The sequence below is a fragment of the Euprymna scolopes genome, chromosome 21, assembly GCF_053919585.1.
Source record: "Euprymna scolopes isolate OS-2025 chromosome 21, ASM5391958v1, whole genome shotgun sequence".
NCBI lineage: Eukaryota > Metazoa > Mollusca > Cephalopoda > Sepiida > Sepiolidae > Euprymna > Euprymna scolopes.
The window spans coordinates 82,518,577-82,544,031 of record NC_136502.1 but is presented as its reverse complement, the minus strand read 5'-3'; the positions used below and the strand labels follow the sequence as shown (position 1 = coordinate 82,544,031).

General features: G+C 31.1%; 1 protein-coding gene and 1 pseudogene across 5 annotated transcripts in view; both read right to left on the bottom strand.

Annotated features, from left to right (window-relative positions):
- The window catches only part of LOC145242523 (protocadherin beta-4-like), a 639,353-nt gene that overhangs the window by 398,450 nt on the left and 215,448 nt on the right, over positions 1-25,455 (bottom strand). The window lies entirely within an intron of this gene.
- LOC145243147 (5S ribosomal RNA) lies at positions 2,776-2,894 on the bottom strand (annotated as a pseudogene).

The following is a 25,455-nucleotide window of genomic DNA, read 5'->3' as shown; positions in this document are numbered from 1 at the left end:
TTCGTGTCACGAGTTCGAGCCTGCCTACCTACTAACACTTTTATTTTTTCAAAACACTTGGGCAACGCCGGGCACCCCCGCTAGTCAGTTATAGTTATCAGTCTGGCAAAACGCTGTCACCTGTGATTGCTATTATGGGTGTATGATTACATTAAAGGTATTCTAGTTAGCTATGAATAAAGCAATTAATATTTATCTCAATAAGAGATTAAATGCTTCTCAGATTGAGCGACCAGATTTGGCCAGTCAAATATACATTTGTTAGCCCCTAAATCTAATTAATAGCAATTTGCCTTGGAATGCTTGACATGTTTCAATAATCCTCAATAACATGACAGCGTTCAGTTAGTGGAATGGCTTCCCTCAAAATTTGAAAATCCAGCTAATTTTAAGTTCATCCAAGATACACATATATGAAAAACTAGTAAGTGCACCTGGCATTTCTAGAATTTTCTTATTATAAACAAAACAAGTCTCATGTAATCGTTACATGTAAATACTCAGGACATTCAAAAGGAAAACAAAAGTAATTATCTAATTTTGTTTTATAATATTTATCTAATTTTGTTTTATTATATTCATCTAATTTTGTTTTATAATATTTATCTAATTTCGTTTTATAATATTTATCTAATTTCGTTTTATAATATTTATCTAATTTCGTTTTATAATATTTATCTAATTTTGATTTATAATATTTATTGGGTCAGTATGTTATATTAGCTATGGAATTAATGTATGAGCATGACACTTGTGACGTAAAGAAAATAGTTTTTTGTGACATAACAGAAACATTTCTATGAAAGTATATTAAAATGAAAAAAGAATATAGATAGATTTCTATGGGTCGTTCTGTTTTTAATAGTTTATTTCTTAAGAAAAAAACTTACAGCCATTGAATTATAAGTGGTTTGCCATACTTATAGGTAAATGTGCACAGATACCATAATACTTAAATTCAAATTTTGAAATATCTTAATTTAAATGCGATAAAAAACAATTGGGATACTGAAAACGTACACAGTAAAACAATATGTTTTATTGTCGCATTGATTATTTATTTGTAACGCAAATTAAAAAAAAACTATTTTGGGGTTATTTATTTATGTTGGTAGTGTAGAAGAAAATGTATGAATGTTTTTTAAGAAAGGTTTATTAAAAAATGGAGAATAAATTAAAAAAAAAGGAAGGCAGTGAGTAAATCGCCGTTATAAAATGCTTTTATGGTTGTCAACCGGTTAAAGTAGATTTATTTGTAAGAAAATTGCGTTGAAATAACTTAAACGTAATATGGAAATTAACAATGTAAAAAATGCAGAAAGTATTAACAATTGTTTATTTGGATAATTTAAACGCGAAAAAAAAACAATTCAGATGCTGAAAACGTACACAGTAAAACAATACGTTTTATTGTCGCGTTGATTATTTATTTGTAAGTATGTTTTTTTAAAATTTTCGTTAAAATAAATAATCAACGCGACAATAAAACGTATTGCTTCACTGTGTACGTTTTTAGCGTCCCAATGTTTTTTCGCGTTTAAATTATCCAAATAAACAATTATTAATACTTTCTGCTTTTTTTTTACATCATTCATTTCCTTATTATGTTATGGGTTTATGTTTATGTACGCATGCGCAACCGGAAGCCGGATGTTGGGTTACAACACCTGTTACAAGGTCATTTGAGTTTTATAATTATATAGATATTTATCTAATTTTGTTTTATTATATTTATCTAATTTCGTTTTATAATATTTATCTAATTTCGTTTTATAATATTTATCTAATTTTGTTTCTATATTTATCTAATTTCGTTTTATAATATTTATCTAATTTCGTTTTATAATATTTATCTAATTTTGTTTTATAATATTTGTCTAATTTTGTTTTATTATATTTATCTAATTTCGTTTTATAATATTTATCTAATTTTGTTTTATAATATTTATCTAATTTCGTTTTATAATATTTATCTAATTTCGTTTTATAATATTTATCTAATTTCGTTTTATAATATTTATCTAATTTTGTTTTATTATATTTATCTAATTCCGTTTTATAATATTTATCTAATTTCGTTTTATAATATTTATCTAATTTCGTTTTATAATATTTATCTAATTTTGTTTTTTGATTTATAATATTCATCCAATTGTTATCTCATTTTTAGCATTGATCTAATTTTTACATGTTACGAATTTGAACCATGTACTTTTATACAATTTTCAAGTTTGACTACTTTGAACGCTTCATTTAAGTTTCGACACGCATTGTTTTTGTTGAACACAGGCTTTTAAGTGGCATGCACTTTTCAAGGTTAATCATGCGCTGGTTGAAGATGACCCTTTTAAGTTGACTAAACACAATAAAATGCTAGGAAAACGTGAAAAAAAATCATGAAACCATTTTTTTTTTTAATTTCTGAATCACGATTTTAAACAACGTTTTATTTAGGCCGACTCTACAATTTAGTGTATTTTCGTGTGTAAGACACAAGTCATTTTAAACGTAAATAAAAGATTAGAAAACTTCAAAAGCTTTGAAACCCACTTATCTGAATTGGCAAGATTACAAAAACACTTAGTATATGATGTAACGCTGCCTCTGTTCAGTCTCAAAAGACAATGGATACCCCTGTAAGAGTAGCTATGGATGTAAATGTGAGGCAAGTGTTGCGCCATCTTCAACTACACCTCTCCTGAATTGGCACTGTTTGAGTTCAGTGGCAAAGAGAAGTGGTAGACGACTAGAAACAATGCCGAGATAAGCGGGGAGCATAGACAGCACCTGGAATTCCCAAATGGTCACCCATTTTAGTACTGACCAGGTTCGATGTTGCTTAACTTCGGTGATCTAATGGGAACCGGTGTGTCAACGTGATTAACTCCGTGCAATTTGGTTTATGGTTTCGTCTTTTTGTCCACAGAGTCTGTATTTGCTGTTTTCTTGTGTGTTATTGATCTTTGCTTTGATGTGGTTGGTTCTTATCGAGTTATCGTGTGTTGCGGTTATTAGGAATTATTATTATTATTATTATTATTATTATTATTATTATTATTATTATTACTACTACTACTACTACTATTACAACTACTACTACTACTAATAATAATATTAATAGTAATGATTCTACTACTACTACTACTACTACTACTACTACTACTACTACTACTACTACTACTGTGTAAAAAAACATATATATATTTTTATTTCGGATTAACATAAGTAAATGTTTATTCACACCAAACCTTAAATCGTAAGGGCTACTATGGTATGGTATAAACCAGATTTATAGGAGTTAACCTGGATGGGAAGTTTGGTAAAAAGATGTTTATTCACATTACATATAAAAGTGCACATGTCAGCAATATTTGTTTTTGGGAACAATAAAAGTGTTTTGTAATCTTTTATCTTAAAGTGAAAACGTTTACTAAAATTCATTTTGAAAACGTATAAGTGATGTAGCTGTTATATTTTGATGACATTAATGATACAACAGAAGCCAAATTATTGTACCATTATGTATTTTAAGTAAATATTTTATATGTGTTATTCTGCGTAAATAATGAAGAGATAATTCCTATGCTGCGAGGGGGTTATTTGTCATTGCACTGACACAAGAGTATTCTATGTATCACATCTGAGTTTTAGATCTTTAGATTTTAAAGGAACAAGAAAAATGTTTGATCAATTTTGAATTTTCATGTATTTTTTAAACATTTTCCTCGTCCATTTTGTTTATTTATTTATTTTTTTTGCATTTTTTGCCATCTTGTCCAAAAACGTTTTGTGAATGACTTCCAACGTTTCCTACCTATTGCCATTTTGCTTGTGCCGCTTATTAGGATCAGGTAGGCATCAAATGATCCTCTCCGCGTCTTAAGCAGACTACCATATTGCTTTAATTTTAATGTGGGACAATTTAGTTTCATTTCCATGGTTTAAGAACATTTAAAAATATAATAATCACAGAAACAGATAAGTACCATTGATTAATTAATACCTTAAATGCCTACTCAGTGGAGTGGCGTAATTGGCCCTGCAACAGAGCGCGGACGAGCGTATGCAAATACCGAAGTGTGTACGAAATGACGTTACAGTAAGGAAAAAGAAGAAGACTATAAAAAAAAGAGAGCACGTCAGAGAGGAGGATCATGTTAGAGACGTGGGTGACGTCATAGCTGGAACAAGAAGTAATGCGTGGCAGGAGAATGAGGAAATAAATGTTGTCGTTACAAAAAAAAATTGAGTTATTACGTGTCTTATGTCCCTTGCGACGTACTCTGCTACAACATGTTCGGTCTACGTGTGTAAACGTGTGTACAATGTTACAGCCCTGTCACGTGGGATTTTTTCAACTGCCTGGGTCTATTAATGGTGAGTCACACCGAGACCATCGTGAATTGACTTAGCTCTATGAACGCCTCTCCATCGCTATTATCTGAGAGAACACCTTTAGCCAACTCTTAGTCTGGCAAACCAGCAGGACATCCAACGAAATTCCATGATATAGGCTTTGAAATTTTGCCATTCAAAACGACTTTTTAGACACCGAAGTAAATGTTTGCACAAACTTTTAAATTTAAATTTAATATCCACAATTTTATTTTTAGTGTTGAATTATGCATTTATGGATTGAATAAATTTTTTTTAAAATTAAAAACAAAAAACGTCTTACTGGTTAACATAGTCCTCTTGAAATCTGAAAATTAGTTTTAAAACTGAAAATAAAATACACAATTGCTATATATTATTTATTAACTTAAATATCATGCAAAATAAAATAGTTTAGCAAAATATATGTGCGTTAATGACATTTTAAGAATAATATGATATAGTTTTTAAAAATCTTGCATAAGATTTATATGTTAGTCATATCAAATGCACAGATGAAACGTATTTCTATTCTTACCTTGAGAAAAGTGGGTTTGTACTATACTAAAAACATATGGTACATAATTTATGACTGAGAAAGCTTAACATACGTTTCTGACTGAGAAACTACTGAAATTTATAACTGAGAAATCTTAACACAAAAATATGGTATATAATTTATGACTGAGAAAACTTAATATAAAAAATATGGTACATAATTTATGACTGAGAAAACTTAACATATAAAATATGGTACATAATTTATGACTGAGAAATCTTAACATAAAAAATATGGTACATAATTTATGACTGAGAAAACTTAACATAAAAAGTATGGTACATAATTTATGACTGAGATAACTTAACATAAAAATATGGTACATAATTTATGACTGAGATAACTTAACACAAAAATATGGTACATAATTTATGACTGAGATAACTTAACATAAAAATATGGTACATAATTTATGACTGAGATAACTTAACATAAAAATATGGTACATAATTTATGACTGAGATAACTTAACATAAAAATATGGTACATAATTTATGACTGAGATAACTTAACATAAAAATATGGTACATAATTTATGACTGAGATAACTTAACATAAAAATATGGTACATAATTTATGACTGAGATAACTTAACATAAAAATATGGTACATAATTTATGACTGAGATAACTTAACATAAAAATATGGTATATAATTTATGACTGAGATAACTTAACATAAGAATATGGCACATAATTTATGACTGGGAAATCTTAACATTAAAAATAAGGTACATAATTTATGACTGAGAAAACTTTAAATAAACAATATGGTACATTATTTATGACTGAGAAATCTTACATATAAATATGGTACAAAATTTATGACTGAGAAATCTTAACACATATGAAACATAATTTACGACTGAGAAATCTTAGTATACGTTTCTGACTAAGAATCGATTGAAATTTATGACTTAGAAAACTTAATACGTTTCTGAAATTTTGAGATGAGGATTAGTTATCTGTATTATTTGGATTCATCAAACTACTGTTCTCTTCTTGAGTGTCATTTTCATAATGTTTCGGTCGATGTAACAGCCGACCTTCTTCGTAGGTATGTCGAACTTGGAAATTTTGGACTGGTTGATTGAACAAAACCATGCTAACCTATGAAGTAAATAAATGGTTCCGTTCAAAATTCCATCCAAATTCCCTAGTTTAACAGAAACATTCCCAAGTTCAGCAAGATATTCCTGAAGAGAGCTGGAGGTTACTTCGATCGAAACATTGTGAAAATGACACTCAAGATGAGAACAGCAATCCCAGAAATCTAAATAATACGAATAAGATAAATGTAGTTTACTTGAAATATTGTTGTGTATATATAAATGTAATTTATAGAAGGCAATATAATGTGGCGGTGTACGGATAGAAAAAAAACTGAAGAAAATTAAGACGTAATAATGGAATAACTTTTGCGGGTTTCACCTTTAAATTAATAAAATATATATGTTTTTAAATTTTAATTTTATATATATATATATATATATATATATATATATATATATATATATATATATATATATATATTACAATCTTACTTGCGCTGGAGTGGTCTACGGAATTTCCACATAATATGATATTTCGGGAGTAATTCCCTTTATCAATTATGTGTTTAACCTTAATTCAAACGTGTATAAAGAAGCCTTTTCCTAATGAGGGATAAAAGAAAATGAAATGGATTTGAGACCAAATATATTTTATTTTTAATTTATAATGTTATACATATTTTTGTACAGAACCTTCATTTATTTATATGCAGTTAATGTGAACTTCCTGGATTATAAAAGATTAATAATCGGGTATGTGTGTTGGCATAGCTACGCCGGTTTGAATCAGTAGAAGTGATAGATTAAAAAAACAACATTATTTATTTAAACATATACTTTGGAATGGTTTTCTATGCACAAAAAACATACCCTTACAAAACAGCTAGGTTTATTCCACAGAATCGTTTAAACGTTTCTTTTGTTTACCTTTTCACCCGGACAGCAGTATTTTTGAATGAAATTATGATGAACAAAACTGGCAAGTCAGATACAACTAAAAAGGAAATAATAATGTGCAATTTACACTTTGTGATAACCAAATAAACCAATGATACAAAGTATAGAAATGTTATTTATTTGCTTCCCCACCAAAGCAAATTAGGCACAAGGCCGTTTTTAATGTGGGGTAAAAACCAGCTCCCCTAAAAGTAGGCAAAAAGTGGGGGGGCACTCTGGTTACCAAAAATAATAATTGTCCCAGTATAGAGGGTTTCCTCTCCATTGCCTGGTACAAATTATCTTAAGTGCAGCATCTGCAGAACAGATACTACACTTTGATCCCTGCTCGAAGGCCAAGAAGTATTTATTTGCTTCCCCACTGAGCAAATTAGGCACAAGGCCGTTTTTTAATGTGGAAGAGGGGGGGGGGAAAGGGGACCAGCTCCCGATGGGTGGGAAATGGGAGCTGGATAGTGACAATTGGTATGAAGGGTTGCCCCTACATTGACCAAGGTCTTATATGTGGGGTTTCCTCCACAAATGGTCTTTGCCGGAACAGATACTACACTTTGATCTTGGCCCGAAGGCCAAGAACAACAGAAAAAAGGTAAGCCTAAGATGTTGAATATACTTTCGTTTCTCTGTTGTTTGTTTTTTTTAATAAAGGAATAACTGCACCGAAAGAAAACCTATTTTTATCTTCTATTAGTTTGATTGTAGGGAAATAGTCTATTTGTGTTTGATAAGGAAAAAAAAAGATACCGAAATAAGTGTATTTAGATCGTTATTGACGTCTATGCAATTGATCTCGTATTTCATTCCTTATGATGCTGTAAGGTTTTTATGCACTGATAAATCTCCTTTATAAAAATGAAAATTGGCGAAAAACAAAACCGCCATCTTTTGTCATTTCTATGAAAGAAATATCGGGATCATGTGTACATATTTGTATCAATAACAAAAGAACAGTGTTCTCCTTTGGTTAGTATTTCAATCGTTATTTTAGTATACAAAACAGCTTTTGTTATTAAGTTGCGCATATATATATATATATATATATATACATATATATATATATATATATACTAGCAGGGGTGCCCGGCGTTGCTCGGGTGTTTGGAGGTGTATGCTGTGCAAAAAAAGCAAAAAAACAAAAAAATGGTTAATTTTTTAAAACTTTGACCCCTATTATGACCCCTTAAAATTTATAGTTTCGGGCTTAAATCACTTTATTAAGTTAGATCCAGGTTCAAGGAACCTATATCTAAAATTTCAAGTGTCTAGACCCAAAATTGTCGGAGGAGTTTGGTAGAGTTCTTAAAGGTCAAATCGTTGAAATTTGACCCCTTAACAGCCAAATTTCTGGCTGACACCCGTCACATCGATTTTCCCAAATCTCAGTACCCGGTATTTCAAATTTCGAGTCTATAGACTAAAAATTGACAGAGTTATTGCGTAGGGAAATGTACACAGACAGACAGACACACAGACACACAGACAGACAGACAGACAGACACGTTCACTTTTATATATATATATATATATATATATACTTAATTTACTCACATAAAATTAATATACGAAAGTATAGATTTATGCGTGAACTTTAAGCATTTACTTCAAAAGTGCTTAATACGTAGGTAGAGCTAGTTAGTAATTTATAAAATATATATGGCGATTAAGCTACACTGAATATTCCGCATTTCATCCACTCTAGGACTCTTCAGGCTTATGCGCGAATTCTGTGGTTGTTTGTCGTTTTTATATTGAGATTTAGCTAGCCAATCAGCTTTCTAGTATCCACCGCGCCCTTCCTATCAGCCAATGAGCATGCACTTATCAAACAAAGGCCTATTTGACCTCTGGTTGACCTGTTTCTTTGTGTGTGCTCTATTTAGCCTGGATATTTAGTTTCTTGATCTGTTAGGTTAGTGTTTTTTTTTTAATGTTAATATTATTAGCTGATTGGCTAACTAAAATCTCAATAGAAGATGCGCATCTAAAAACTACAAACAACCACAGAATTCGTGCATAAGCCTGAAGAGTCCTAGAGTGGATGAAACGCGAAATATTCAGTGTAGCTTAATCGCCATATACATTTTTTTAACTTACTATATATATATATATATATATATATGTCTATATATATATATATATATATATATATATATATATGTCTATATATATATATGTCTATATATATATATATATATATATATATATATATATATCTGTGGAAATCTACTTTATTTTCTTATAATACATATCAATCCTTATTTAAGAAGCTCAATGTAATTACAGAGCAATATACTGAATGAATGACAAAAGTCTATATCCCAAAGTTCATGATGATGACCATCTTATAATTTATTCCTTTAATTCAGTCGACATTTACAATTCTTGACAATATCTGTTTCGTAGGACAAAATCAATCACTTAATTATTATATCAATATTTTATAGTTTCGAGCATGCAAACAAGTGTAATAGATTATAATTATTGATGTGATTTTCATAAATATGGATACATTAATTATAATTAATAAATTTACTAATTATTAAATAGAATATTTTTGGCATAATATACCTAAATTAATAGAACTTGTTAGTACGAATAGATGGGTTGAGTGACTTTATTTCTAAATTCCAAATGGCGTAATGGAAATATATTATAAGGTATTTGCAGCTTCTCTTCAAATTTTCGGATTTTAATCATGTCAAAACATACTTTATTTCCTTTTGATGGATTGCTTGTTGTTATTTCTTCTGATGAGTTAAGGGCAAAATAGATTCACTAATTGATACAAAATTAAGTGATTGATTTTGTGCTACGAAACAGATCATATCAAGAATTGTAAATGTCAACTGAATTAAAGGAATAAATTCTAAGATGGTCAGGATCATGAACTTTTGTATATAGACATTTGTCATTTATTCATTATATATATATATAAATGTCATTTATTCATTATATATATAAATGTCATTTATTCATTATATATATATATATACATATATATATATATATATATATATATACATGTCATTTATTCATTATATATATATATACATTATATATATATATATATATATATATATATATATATATGTATATATATATATATAATGAATAAATGACATGTATATATATATATATATATATATATATATATATATATATATATATATATATATACAAAGTTATAATACATCTATTATTTAAAAAGCAGTTGCCTGTGTAAAACCTGCAAACACAATGTTGGTATGTTCTTCTATCTAATCGCACCTAGATTTTTAATACGCAAAGAAGGATGACTCACCCTCTTCAAAAATATAAAAGAAAGGTGAAATAAAATGTCTGATAAAAGCTCGGTTATTGGTTTGTGAGAACAAGGGGATGAATAACAAAGAATCTGATTACTTAACAAGCAAAATTAATAAAATATAAATATATGTGGTAAAGGAAATTCTACACATTAGTATGACAAGTCTTACTGCGGATTAAATGTGGGAAATTTCGTGTGGGTTCACTGCCATATATATATATATATATATATATATATATATATATATATATATATATATATATATATATATATATACGAGCAAACAATTAATAAAGCATGTTAAAAAACACTTTGAAATGAGTTAAAAACATATTTAATCTGAAAAGAAAACACTAGATAAATGGATAGTCCTTAATCCGCAGAGTTTCGAAGAAATACTTTCCTTCTCATCAGAGGGTAGGAATTAGCAAAATGCGGGATCGGATTTATGCATAAGTATTTGATGAAATAACAAGTAAGTCAAAGATCTTACTTGATAACAAAAAAAGTGGACCAGAGGGAAGAAAAAGGTGATTACACATGAATGGATAGTCTGGTGGAAGATAAATAATCCAGTGACGGTAAAATCCAAATATATAACTTCAAGAAAATTAATTGAATTTCCATTTGCACAAGTAAAATCCAAGGAATTTTATTTTATATATATAAGTACATATATGCATACATATACATTATATATATATATATATATATATATATATATATATATATATATATATATATATATATACATATATATATACATATACACAGATATATATATATGTGTATATATGTGTATATAAATGTGTGTATATGTATATATACATATATATACATATACGTATATATACATATATATATATATACATATACACATATATATGTGTGTATATATGTGTATATATATGTGTATATATATACATTTATGTATATATACATATATATACATATATGTATATATACATATACATACATATATGTATATATACACATATATATACATATACATGTACATATATATATACATATATATATATTGTGTATGTATGTATGTATGTATCTATGCATGTAAAGCTAGAAGGCATATCCTCTAAAGCTTTAACAACCCTGGTATTTATAATATTCAATAGCGGTAAAGTACAATGGTGATTATATATGAAAATTCGTGGGGAAGCAATTAAATAGAATATATACAGTTAGAATATATCTATTAAATCTTTTTAAAATGATCAAATAAAGCTTAACAACCCTCATAGATATAGGAAGAAAATTCACAATTTTCTATATTCACCGTTTATTGACTATTGCTCTTTTTTGATGAACGACTGACCTGCATTCAACTCTACAGAAATAGCAGGGAGAAGGAGAGGAAAAGACAGTCTGGTTAGTCATTTTATATATATATATATATATATATATATATATATATAAATATATATATATATATAAATATATATATATATATATATAAATATATATATATAAATATATATATATAAATATATATATAAATATATATATATATATATATATATATATATATATTAGTCCTCGCGTGAAAGAGCAAGACACAAAATGTTTTAAATAATAATAGAATAACAATAACAAAGACTTTTGCTAGCGAGTACTACTATTGAGCGTAATCAGTAATACAGTCCTTTTGAAATTTTCATCTCTATTTTTCTCGTTATCTACTGAATATTTTTAATGAAACCTATATGAAATGTGTTCCTTATTAAATTGTAAAGATTTTCTATTCTGAAAGAAGTTTAAAAAATTTTTATCTAAAATAGTTGTTTTAAAGTTTTTGTTAATAAAAATTCAGATTTTCCGATTATTCAGACATGTATGACAAAGAGGGGTGGCAAAAAAGAGTTGTGGTGTGAGGAGAAACACAAACTGAAACAGAGAGAATATTCAGGCCTGTAATAATACAAAGAGGGGGTTGCAAAAATGAGTTGTGGTGTGAGGAGAAACACAAACTGAAATAGAGAGTAGGAGAGTTTTATAAATACATGCAAAACCACATTCATTTTTTAAAATCCAAATTAATAAATTAAATAAAATATAATCTTAAAAAGATACGATACAAGTTTGAAAAGCATTTCATCCAAGGCATGAAAATTGTTAAACAAAATGTTTTTACTATAGGCTTTAAAAATAAAGGTACAAGATTCAAGTTGAAATTTATTTATCTTCAAAGTGCACTTTTTTACATTTTACATGAGGTGAGGTATTAAACTTTTATACCTTACTTTGTAAAATTTATAAAAGTGCACTTTGATGATAAATAAATTTCAAATTGAATCTTGTACCTTTATTTTTAAAGCCTATAGTAAACACATTTTGTTAAACAATTTCCATACCTTGGATCAAATGCTTTTCTAACTTGTATATATATATATATATATATATATATATATATATATATATATATATATATATATATATATATATATATATATATAACATGCCGTGAGATCTGATATGTGGGGCTTTTTACTTGGGGCAAAGATTTCCGGTCAATCAGGTAAGCTGCTAACCCGGCACAACCATTGCTCGGAGAAGATTTTATTCTGAAAGGGATTCTAACCCATCAAATTTATTTCAACTGTGGTTTTATATTATAAAGTGCCTTCAAAAAGTGTCCAGACTTTTTTCGTACGGACATTTAAAATTATCATAGACTCTTGAAAATTCAGTATGTTATTGCTATACATCTTATGAGATGACTGACCAAGTTTTTATAATTTTGAGTTCAAATGCACAGCTACTGCAAAAATTGGAATACATCCTACTAAAGCCTAATTGTCACAGCTGGTGAATTTTAAAAATGCAATCTGGACGTGAGGACACGTTAGAAGGACGATATGCAATAAAATTCTATTTGAAACTTTGAAAAATAAAATGCCACAGAAATGTATGGAATGTTTCAGACTGCTTTTGGACCATCTTGCATGACTAGAGGATCACTTTTGGAGTGGCATAAGGGATTCAATGAAGATAGCCAGTCTGTGATGAATGATGGTGGGGGAAGTAAGGAAGTCAGAACATCAGAGTTGATTGGTCAAATGAAGAATTTCATGGTTAAGGACCGTTGTGTGTCTATAGAAATGTACAGTTTGATGTTAGTGGTGGAACTGTGCACACAATTATTAGCAAAGAAATGAAGATGCAGAAGATTTGTGCGAAGTTTGTCCCAAGGGTGCTCAAAGAAAATCAGAAAGAAAGACGTCATGACCATGATGAGCATCAAGACAGTTCTTCACCCTTCCTTATTGAAGGCAAGTCGTACATTATAAAGAACATTTTTATTTAGTATAATGCAAAGCGTCAAAAGTCTACATAGATATAAATATCCGTTATACTTTACCACTATTAAATATTATAAATGGTTCTTAAATAAAAAACAAAAACAATTTTGTTTTGAACACTTCGTCTACTAGGTTTTTGCAGGTTGACGTGATGTGGATAAAAATTTATTTAGTCATTCTTTTTTCTTAGCTGAAAAAGTAACACGTGGCATGTATGCAAACACACGATTTGTTTATTCTTTCGTGATATAATTATTTTCCAAAGAAAAAAAAATGATATGAAAGGGAAATTGATTAATTTCTTCATTAATTATTAATTAATAATTAATTTAGAAGACGCACAAAAAAGTCCTTAATATTGAAAACAATATACACAGAACGTCGATAAAAGAATTTGCTGAAACAATAGCATTATCACCAACGATTAAATAAACAAAATGATAGAATGTCAGTTTCTTGCTAAAAAAGCATGCAATTGCTGGCAACGAAATTAATGATAAAGTGGGTGATCTGTAAAGCAGAATAGAATAGAATAAGGTCATAGGGAGCACCAACATTTAACAGGAAAAAAGAATGAAGAGGCACTATCCAGCGTTACTCGATCCTGGATATGACCTTAAACTATATCCGATGGTGAGGCCCCAGCTTGCGGGCTTTGGGGAGTGTGGAGCCACCCTTTAATTGCCATTGCTCCCAGGTCCACTCTGACCCGGAGTGGTAGTACTTGTTAGGGTCCCAACTATGGGTTAAATAGAAATCGACTTAAAAAAATATTCTATTAAAACAATTTTTCTTCAAAATAATTGGATTCGCCATTAAATAACCTGAAAATGGTTGATATGCCGTAAAACAAAAACAACCTACCAACCAGGGTTACTCACAATCAGACCCACTAATATCAAGAACGTCATCCCAATGCCATACCTCTGAAGTTTATGTAGAAGAGCAGAATGCAACTCTTCGTCGATCGTCTTTGAAATATATCACGTGTAATGTCCCTATCTTTGCCTGAACTATCCTTAAATCGACACATCCGCTCAGTTAAAACAGTCGTGATGATTATCACAGTTTAACGAAAACTACAAATATGATATATATTGATGCCATGCCAGCACAGCTGCAGCCGAGATTGAACTCATGACATAATTCAAATCTTGTCGGTGACTAAATACTTGATGCTTCGCCAGGGCTATCAAGGGTATTTTTTTATTGTGACATCAGCACTAGATGGGGCGCCTACCATGGCTTATGAGAGTCCCATCTACCCTCGAGAGAAGGACAGACTGTGCCAGTTTCTCAACCTTGTATTTTACCTCGCGGTAATCTGTAGAGCAAGTGTTATATAATCCATGGGTGTCTCTTCATAACAACTCCTGTCATGAAAAGACCCTGTATAATCTTTTGAAGGTCAGTTTGGGAGATGGGTATTCCAATAGACATTAACTCTTAAAAATCTTTGTGTTTTTCGATAACAAGCGGGAGATTTGTATTTGAATTATTTAGACCACCACCACCACCACCACCACCATCATTTTAACGTCCATTTTACATGCTAGCATGTGGTGGACGGCTTTATCTCTCCTCAGATCTTTATTCACCCCTGTCTCTCTCTCTCTCTTTCTTTCTCTCTCTCTCTCTCTCAAACCCATCCTTATCACTCCCCCCTTTCCTCGATCTTCCCCTGCGAACTGCCCCTTTTACCCCAACTATTCTACATCTATTAACCCAAGCACTCTCATCCATTCTTTTAATGTGACCAAACCAATCGAGTCTCCTTTTCTTCACACATCTCCCTATACTTTCCAGATTTAATCCTCCTCTGAGCTCATCATTACACATCCATCCTATCATTCTCATATCATTTATTTCCATGCAACACACGTCCTTAGCCCTTACTGGCCAAGTTTCATTTCTATACATCATTAAACTTCGTATACATTCCTACTAGACTCTCCCCTTGCTCGACAATGGTAACACTTTGCTGTTTAGTAATGACATGATGCCTGTTATTTTTGTAATGTTTCCAACTTTATTCATGTGCAAATTTTTCGATCTTGGGAATAGTTATGTCAAACACGGAAACCTGTATGATATTTATTTAATTCATGAAAATAGATTATTCTCGTTTGGTCACCCATGATCGAGTAGAAGTGTTCAATAATTATGTTATTCTTAGTTACTATAACTTATAGTAAGTAGTTTGAATCAATTTCATTAATTTTAATATTTAATCCTGGTCAATATTTTATTTTTTCAGTCATAAATATTTTATTAGTCATAAAGCAAGCTAGAAGGTGTATCCTTTAAATTTCATCTACTCTTACTGTCGCCATGGACATAGGGAGAAAAATTAAGACAATACAATTTTTCTATATTCACCGTTTATTGGCTATTATTCTTTTTTGATAAACGACCGGCCTGGATTCAATTTTACAGAAATAGTAGAGGGAGAAAGAGAGGAAAAGACAGTCTGGTTTATGTATTAAATAGTCACTATTTCGTACTTGTTCTAGTTAGCATGTCATATTTAGAGATAAGAAGTGTCAGTTCAAACATCACACGGGGCAATTATTTTGCCTCTGATTTTGCTTCAAATTACAATATTAAGCAAATTGTTTATTTATACTTTCAGTTTTTGCTGTAATCCACATAATTTATGGAAAATAAAATCCCGGGCGACACCAAGTAGTTCTGCTATCTTTATATACGGCATAATCGTGTTGACACATTGGTTCTCATCAGATCGCCGAAGTTAAGCAACGTTGAGCCTGACTAGTACCAGATGGGTGACCATTTGGGAATTCTAGGTGCAAATATTTACTCAGGGGAGATGTGGTTGGAGATTGCGCACCTCTTGCTACAAAAATTTCACACGCAGGCACCTCTTTGTGGGCATCCATAGTCTGTTAAAGACTGAAGGAGCCTGTCTGTTTGCTATTTATAATTATAGATATGAAATATGCTGTTGTTTTTTTTTTAATTTTGTTAATTATTTTGGCAAAAATCCCAACCCAAAGATTTACATATCTGTAGAAACCAGGAACCCATTTTGATGAGTTCTCTTCATACAATAGATTTTAATTTACTATTTTGATATTAAATCTGATAACTCACGTTTTAATATATTTATGCATGGATTATAAAATATTGAGATTTTCAGGATGGGATTTTATTGATTTATCTCTCTGCAAAGTTTATTGCAGAATTTTGGGTTCCTCGAATAATGTTATTTCCTCATATTTTAAATCATTCGTCAATCGAAATAAAAGACAAGCGATGTCCACAATCTAAATGAATGCCAGTAAGCTTACAAGTCCAAAGCATGAAGAGAGTCTAACCCTAACCCTTCCCAGACCAGTATTGGTGTGAGCAAAAGTCGCAGTGGGCATATGGGACTATAAAACTGACCCAACCATCTGCAAATGTAAAGAGAAGGACCATACGATGAAGCACTATATTGGCTGCCTCTGACTGCCCGACCAGTGCAGTTTGAAAGATTTTGTAGTGTATAATCTATGTAATTATAAACCCCTGTGACCTTGCTTGCTTGCTTGCTTGTATCTTATCTTTGACGATACGACGATTCCATCTTTTAAAAAAAGCGACGACGACTGTATATATATATATATATATATATATATATATATATATATATATATATATATATATATATATACGTGTGTGTGTATGTATGTGTGTGTGAGTGTGGGTGTATTTCAGAAAGTTTAGATGCGATAAGTCATCGGTACCGTCGGTTTCAAACCTGATAATAGGGAACCGTTTTAGATCCCTATATCAAGCTCTCTTCAGCTGATACTCATCTGTTTTATAACCGGAATTGGAAACATGCACGTACATTACAAGATCTCGTGCAAATCTCGTTTTTTTTTTACCTTAAATTTCAAATGATATATTTTTTTTAAAATTGTCTGTGTAATATTTTGGACTCTAAAGAAAACAAAAGAAAAGAGAACGAAAAAGGAGAAATTGTATATACTTCAATGTTTCTGTTATATTATTCAAATATGTGATATAGCCTTACCTTTCAAATATGTGATATCGCCTTACCTATGAAAAAATATGGTTTATTAAATTTTTTAATTTTAAACTTTTCCGGCCCTAAACGGAATTGTTTTTATCCTAACTCAAATTCTAAATTAGTCTAAGGGAGATAACTTTGAAGCCTAATTCGAATGGATAATAATAATTTTTATTTAACTTTATTCTTTTTCTATATGTACTATATAACACATGTTTATATTTTACTTTCACCTGCATTATATAATATGGGCCAAGTGTAATTTCTTTTACATAGTCTGAAGAAGCCCAAGGAAATGGCACAGTTTATTAAAACCTTATAATTACATTCATTTTTTTATATGAGCTGTTTAATATAATGAAATAAAAATAAAGTATAAAATATAAAATAAACGTAAAATAAAATTTAAAAATAAAAATAAAGAATTTTTTAATTCAGGTTTTGTCTTCTTTTTCATTCCAGTTTATAAGGAGTGCTCTCCTGTTGTGTATACAACTTCAGGCATTTGCTGCGCACGTTTAAACAGCTTTTCCTTCGATCATGAATTAACCGTAGGATATGGTACTTCTCACCATTGTAGCCTAAGGAAATGGTACACTATACTAAAACCTTATGATCATGTTCCTCTTTCTTTTTTTTTCCTTAGATTACAATGCTCACTTTGCAGTGTTGAGAAGTACCATATCCTAACACAATCTTAAACAACTCCATCGATACGATCCTAAACAATTCCATCGAAATGACTTGACATGATCTCAAACAACTCTATCAAAACGACTCGACATGGTCCGAGCAACTTCATCGAAACGACCACATAATCCCGAACAACTCCATAAAAATGACACATTACTAAAGCAACCTCGGCAGTTCCTCCCTAAACAACTCTGGCGTCGGCTTTTTATAAAATTCTTTCTTTAAACTATATGCCACGATTTTGCTCTTAATGTTTATCAACAGTTGTAAATATATATTTTAAAACACACGTGGCAGTATGACTGCGAGAACTGTCAAGTCAACTAAACAACAATAGGAAACCGAATGATGACATGTACATAACTCCACATAACAGTCCCAAACAATTTTGTCCACACGCTCCAGCATGATCGCAAACAATTTTTTCCATGCGACCAGACACAATCCTGAACAACTCTGTCGATTTGAATTCAAGCACCTCCATCAATTCAAAACCAAATAACTCTATCAAATAACCTGACACAATCCCGAACAAATCCGTTGGAATAATCCGATATAATCTCGAACAACTCCGTCGATTTGAACCTAAACACTTCCGTTGAAACGACCCAACATGAACCCAAACAACTACTTGAAAATGACCCGACGCAACACAATCTTGAACATGTTACCAGAGCAACCTCAGCAGTTACTTCCTGAACGACTTTGGTGTCGGCTTTTTATAGCCTTTGGACAAACTCATTTTCGCTGTAGGTAGGCCCAGCTAAGACGCTGACGCACTAATCTGGCCAGGTCTTTATTCATTCATCTTTCTCTCAAATCCATCCTCATCATTTTCTCCCATGTTTGCCTTGGCCTTCCTCTGCCAACTGACCATTTTACCCCAGCTGTTCTTCTAAGCCAAGCACCTGCATCTACTCTTCCAATATGAGCAAAACAATGTGCACATATACTGTCCTGATTTCATCTTCCTCTGAGGTCATCAGATTTAAACATATATTTAGCAAATGATTTTAGGTATACATGGCAAAACATTAATTGGGTATAAATTACGTTTAGCAAAATCTGAGCATGAAGTTTCTTCAATTTCTATGAAATTAAATTAAAGTTGTGAAAAGGAATTATCTTCATTTTCATTTTGAATCCGGTTATAATTTAAATTCACTATTCACAGATTTCAATGGAAAATCACACCATTCCAATTTTACATGCGGTTAAAGACAAAATACTTCATTAAAGCAGCTCTGATTTCACAACTTAATATAATTAATCAGCATTTTTAAAAATATAGGAACATTTCTAGCGAAAACAATACTAAAACAAAATATTATCAAACAAGACAATGGCCGAATATTTTAAATGTTAATTATTTTATTTTATTTTTACATTGAAAACAAAATTAATTTGAAATGCTCTGTGACACTTAACTATTGGATTGATGAAAAAATAATAGCGTTTTCTTTTGTGTGTGTAGTAGCATTTTTCCTTGAAATTTGAAATAGATGTCTATTATGTTAATGTTATATCTATCATTATACTTAAACTTAAGTTAATCAACGCTTGTTTCCCGAAGGCTTTCTTTCCTATATATTTTAATCAAACAAAATACATGTTAGAATATTTCTTAGTTTTCGGAATAAGTTATATTTGTAAAAAAAAAAAAAAAAGAAATAACTTTCATTTTAACTGTACTAATTAGCTGTAATTTGCAATTAACTTACACGTTATGCATCCTTTATGATGTATGGGTCTATTACTCTTGCTTCCGTAACTCTCTCTCTCTCCCCCCTCTCCCTCTCTCTGTGTGTTTAATAATGCAATCTTAACTGTTTATATAAAATTCATTTTAAAAGCTACTATACTGATGCTTCTTAATATGAATCTTAGCCTATTAGAGATCAAGGCAGAGTTTTCTTTTAACAGTAAATAAAAAAACTCAGATCTAGATCATGTAAAAACAGAAACACAATTTGATAATAATGTAAACCTTTCTTTAGTTCCCTCGCTACAATGTTGCATTCCTCTTCCTGTTTTATAAGAGCTTTAATGAAATATGCTCTGATGAACTCATAGCACTTGTACCTCCCTCAATGTACATACTTCTGACTAATCGGGCAAGCAGCAAAATCCCTCCCCTTAACTATTGAGGTCCCTATATGCCAGAAAGCCTTCTGCTTAACTCCCCAGTGTCCCTTGTTAGACATGAATCTAAATAGTTACCCTTTATATCCAAATGGTAATATGCCTTGTTTAAGGTGAAAAGTAAAAAAAAAATTTAAAAAATAGTATCTCATTCAATAAAATTTACAAATAGGATATTTTTTTGTAAAATATTAAGCCCACCATACTAACAGGTGCCCCCTTTTTCTTTTAGATAAAACTTTAGATGCTTAGGGATTGCACAATATCACAATTTCACGTAAAAAAAATGAAACAGTCGTCATGAAAAATAATAACTTAACTTGAAGTAAGCCGGAAGCAAAACTATTGTTACTTAATTGCTTCCCCACGAGAACAATATGTGACACGAGGTCACTTTTAATGTGGGGGGAAAAGCAGCTCCCCCAAAGGGGCACTCTGACAGTAGGACAAAATAAAAATTGCCTTAGTGTAGAAGGCCCTCCCATACATTGATTAAGGACATTAATTTAAGTGTAGCATCAGAACAAATACCACACTCGGATCTCAGCCGGAAAGCAAAACTAAAAAAGAAAAAAAAAGAAAAAAAAAACAATATACTGAAGATGGAGTGTAGTTCCGAAATATATTTATGTTATAAATTTCAAACAAGCAAAATATTTATTTATTTTCCTAATATTACGTTATGATTTGGCTTTCAAATACACTTGATGCGTATTTTATTTTATCAAAACTATTTCTATTTAATTGCTTCCCCACGAGAGGAATACATGGTACATAGTCGTTTTTAATGTGGATGAAAAACCAGCTCCTTAAAAAGAGCCACTCTAGCAGTAGACAAAAATAAAAATTGCCTTAGTATAGATGGGTTCCCCCTACATTGACTAAGGATAAATTAAGTGTAATATCGGAACAGATACTACACTCTCAGCCGGAAAGCAAAACTATTAAAGAATCACAAGAAAGATCTATACAATTATAAAGGTCAAAAGTTAAATTATCTTTACAAGAAACACTAGACTAGCTGAAAACATTATCAATAATTTTACCCACTCTTTATCTGTGCCTAAACCTAAACGTAGATTCCATGATCAAAGCTTCTTTCTTAGAACTGCACGCCTGTGGAATTGTCTTCCGTTTTCCTGCTTTCCAGCTGTCTGTAATATGGTTGTCTTCAAGTCCAACGTGAACAAGTTTCTGATGAGCCGTTCCACTTAAGTTAACAAATTTACCGAACTTCCATTACTATTGATTACTATATTGTCCTTTTGACTACTCTACACTCTTTAACCCTTATCCTTGAGTGGCTGATCGGCCTTGATAAGTGGTGACGCCTATGAAAAAAAACAAAAAAAAAAACAAAAAAACATTCAAATAATTCTAAAACCAAATAATCGCAAGTTGAAACTGTAAAATGTTTACCCGTTTTCACATTCTAAGTTAAGCTGCTTCGTGATGACTACATATACGCGTTTTTAATGCTTCTGTTGATAATATCCAAGAACACCCAAGCTCCAACGTGCAAGCTACATTGTCTCAATGTACCAGTTAAACAAGTTGATAAATTCAAATATTTAGGATATTGGATCACATCTGATGGAAGGTGCACGACTGAAATACAAAGCCTCATAGCTGCAGCCAAAGTCACCTTCAAGAGATTGTCATCAGTCATGACGAACAGAAACATTAAAATAGACACCAAATTCAGAATACTCTGAACGTATGTATGGTCTGTTCTATTATACGGTTGTGAGTGCAGGGCAATCACCAACACAAAGAGGAAAAGACTACAGGCAACTGAAACTTGGTTCCTCAGGAGAATTTTTAAAATATCTTAGACAGAAAAGAAAACAAACCAGGAGGTATTAGAAATGACAAACCCAGAAAGGTCTCTAATAAGAACAGCACAGAAAAAGACAAATGGGATTCATGGGCCAGAAAAAAAAAAAGCCGAATAGAACAGATTAGGTTAACAGGAAAGATCATTGGTAGAAGAAGCAGAGGACAACAGCGAGAAACATACGTCGACAGTCTGAATACCTGGGCAATATAAAAAAACTGATGAGCAACAATGAATTCATGAATGCCTAGAGAGAGAGAGAGAGGAAGAGAGAGAGAGAAAGATAAATAGATGGAGAACCACAGCCGTCAATGCCTGTATCAGGTAGGATAACACTTGATGATTGTTGCAGGAAAAAATATATAATCTATTTCTGAACTCTATTGTTATAATCATCATCATCATATTAGATGCTGTCATATGTTAGACGGCTTTAAGAAATTGATTTCAAAGCTAAACTGTTTCTGGCCAGGTCTTTATTTATCCCTCTTTCTTTCAAGTTAATTTTTTATCACTTTCTCCCATGTTTTTCATTGCTTTCTGACTTTCTGGGCCTCTACCTCAACTGTTCTACATCTACTAACCCAAGAGCTCTCAACTCATTCTTTCAACGTAGCCATAAGATTGAAATTTCCTGCTCTGTTCACAGTTCCTCCTATTTTCCGGTAAGCTCATCAGATCTGAGCCTGTCTTTATGACGTTACGCATCTTTTGAATCAGTCTCATATAATTTCTCTCCATGCAACGCATGTCCTCAACTCTAACTGCCTATGTATTTTCTATCCAATGCATAAAAGTACCATAAAAAATTGAGTTGCACCCGACCCCCCTACCACAAACTGAGCATCAATCAACACATTTTTGTCTTCATGATGGATTCCAACTAAGCCTGTCTTTAAAACTTACACTCCACGTTCAGTTTAACGTGCTCGTATAATTCTTTCTTCATGCAACACATATCCTCAACCCTCATTGGGCATTTTTCACTTCCATACAACACCGCACTGCATATGTATGCGTATCAAAGATTTTTTTCCTTCATCACGTGTGAGGGGAAACTGGATCATTTCTAATAATCGATGCTGATCAGCTGAACGTTTGTATGAAAGCGGATCGCCGGAACACTTACCCCTAAACACCAGAAGCATCAAAAGATGATGGTGACTGCTTGATGGTATGCACGAGGATTAGTGCACCATCACTTTCTAAATCCTGTCGAAACGGTGACTGCAGAGACGCATTGCCAAGCAAATCAATAAGTGTACGTGTCCGGCAAAGCTTAACGGAAAAGTCCTAATTCTGGTACATTAGAATATTCAACAGCACGTTTTAAATATCACTTTGTGGAAGCTCAACAAATTGAGATATGTAACTCCGCCTCACTCAACATATCTACTGGATTTCTCACCCACTGACTTCCACTTCTTAAAACATTTTGAGCACTCCTTGTGGGAGCATATCTTTGCATACGAGAATGTCACTAGCAATAACCTTTGGAATATTTGTCAAGTCTTGGTATTAGAATGTTTTGCATCTCTCTCTCTCTCTCTCTCTCTCTCTTTCTCTGTCTATATATATATATACACACACACACACACACACATATATATATATATATATATATATATATATATATATATATATATATACTTGCTTCGATGTAGCACAAATGTGTTGATCTTAATGTTTTTTCTCTCATCTCTATCTTTATCTCTACAATTACATAAAAGGTACTTTATGTGTGTGTCTCTGCATCTGTGTCTGTGAGTTCGTTCCCTATGGATTCGAAAACGGCTGGGTCGATTTTTTATGAAATTACACACAGGGGTACTTTATGTGTCTGGCAGTGTTCTTAGATAGGTTTTGTGTCGGAATATCTTCAATAAGTATCGGTAATCGATAATCGAAATAATCTGATGAAAAAAGGAACAGGCGATTTTGACCAAAAGTAACATCTTACACATTCTAACATCAAAAGTGCATTCGAAAAGTTTTATTACCGCACAAGCTGAAAGGCATGCCATACAAAATCAACAGGAAAAAAAAATAACAAAAAAAAAGCATTAGAAAAACCGCAAAATTAAAACAGGGTATAATTAAGGAGTAGATTTCTGTTATATTTACAATCTTTGTGTATTCGTATTATTTGGATTCTTCGGACTACTGTTCTCATCTTGAGTATGATTTTCACAACGTTTCGGTCGATGTAACCTCCGATCTTCTTCAGGTGTATCTTGGCAAACAGGAATTTGGACGGAATTTCGAACAGAACCCTTTATTTACTTCATCAGCCATGACTAGATAGAGGTCCTAGGTAATTTGCAATTGTAATTTCCGGTCGTTCACACTTAGGATTGAACATTCAAATTCGTGGTACAGTAGGTGTGTCAGAAATTTCGTGAAATTGTGAATAATTCCACCCCATCTTTCCAAGCTTATAACTCCTCGAAAAATGTAATCCAAGCCCTAATTTTCTTTTCATTTAAAAGAGCAACGACCAAGGTTTCATTAAAAAAAAAAAACAACAACGTTTTTTTTTTTTTAAAAGGTTTTAAACTTCGGACTTTACAGGTAAATTTCTAAAAAAAACAGTGCTTTTTTTTTGTTTTAAATTTGAATATATTATTTATTGACCTTTTCTCTTCAATTTGTGATATATAAGACTTTGGTACATAAATTAATTATTTACTTTTTAATAGACATTTCGAAATGGGAGGCGTGAATTATTCGACCCCCTGTCTTTCCAAGCTTACAACTCATCGAAAAATGTAATTCAAGCCCTAATTTTTTTTTTCAATTAAAGGAGCAAGGACCAAGGTACCATTAAAAGAAAGGAAAAACAAATAACGTGGTTTAAAAAAAAAAGTTTTAAACTTCAAACTTTACAGGTAAAATTCTAAAAAACACTACGTTTTTTTGTTTTAAATTTGAATATATTATTTATTGACCTTTTCTCTTCAATTTGTGAGTAAATTAATTATTTACTTTGGGGTGAGTAAATTAATTATTTACTTTTTAATAGACACTTGAAAAGGGGGGGCGTGAATTAAAAAAAAACGTTTGTCTAAAATATTATATTCGGTTTATTGGAAAGAACATAAAATTTCACATTGACCCTGAAAATATCGTAAAAATAGAATCAATAGAAAAATTTTGATAGATTTTTAAAGTTTAAAAAT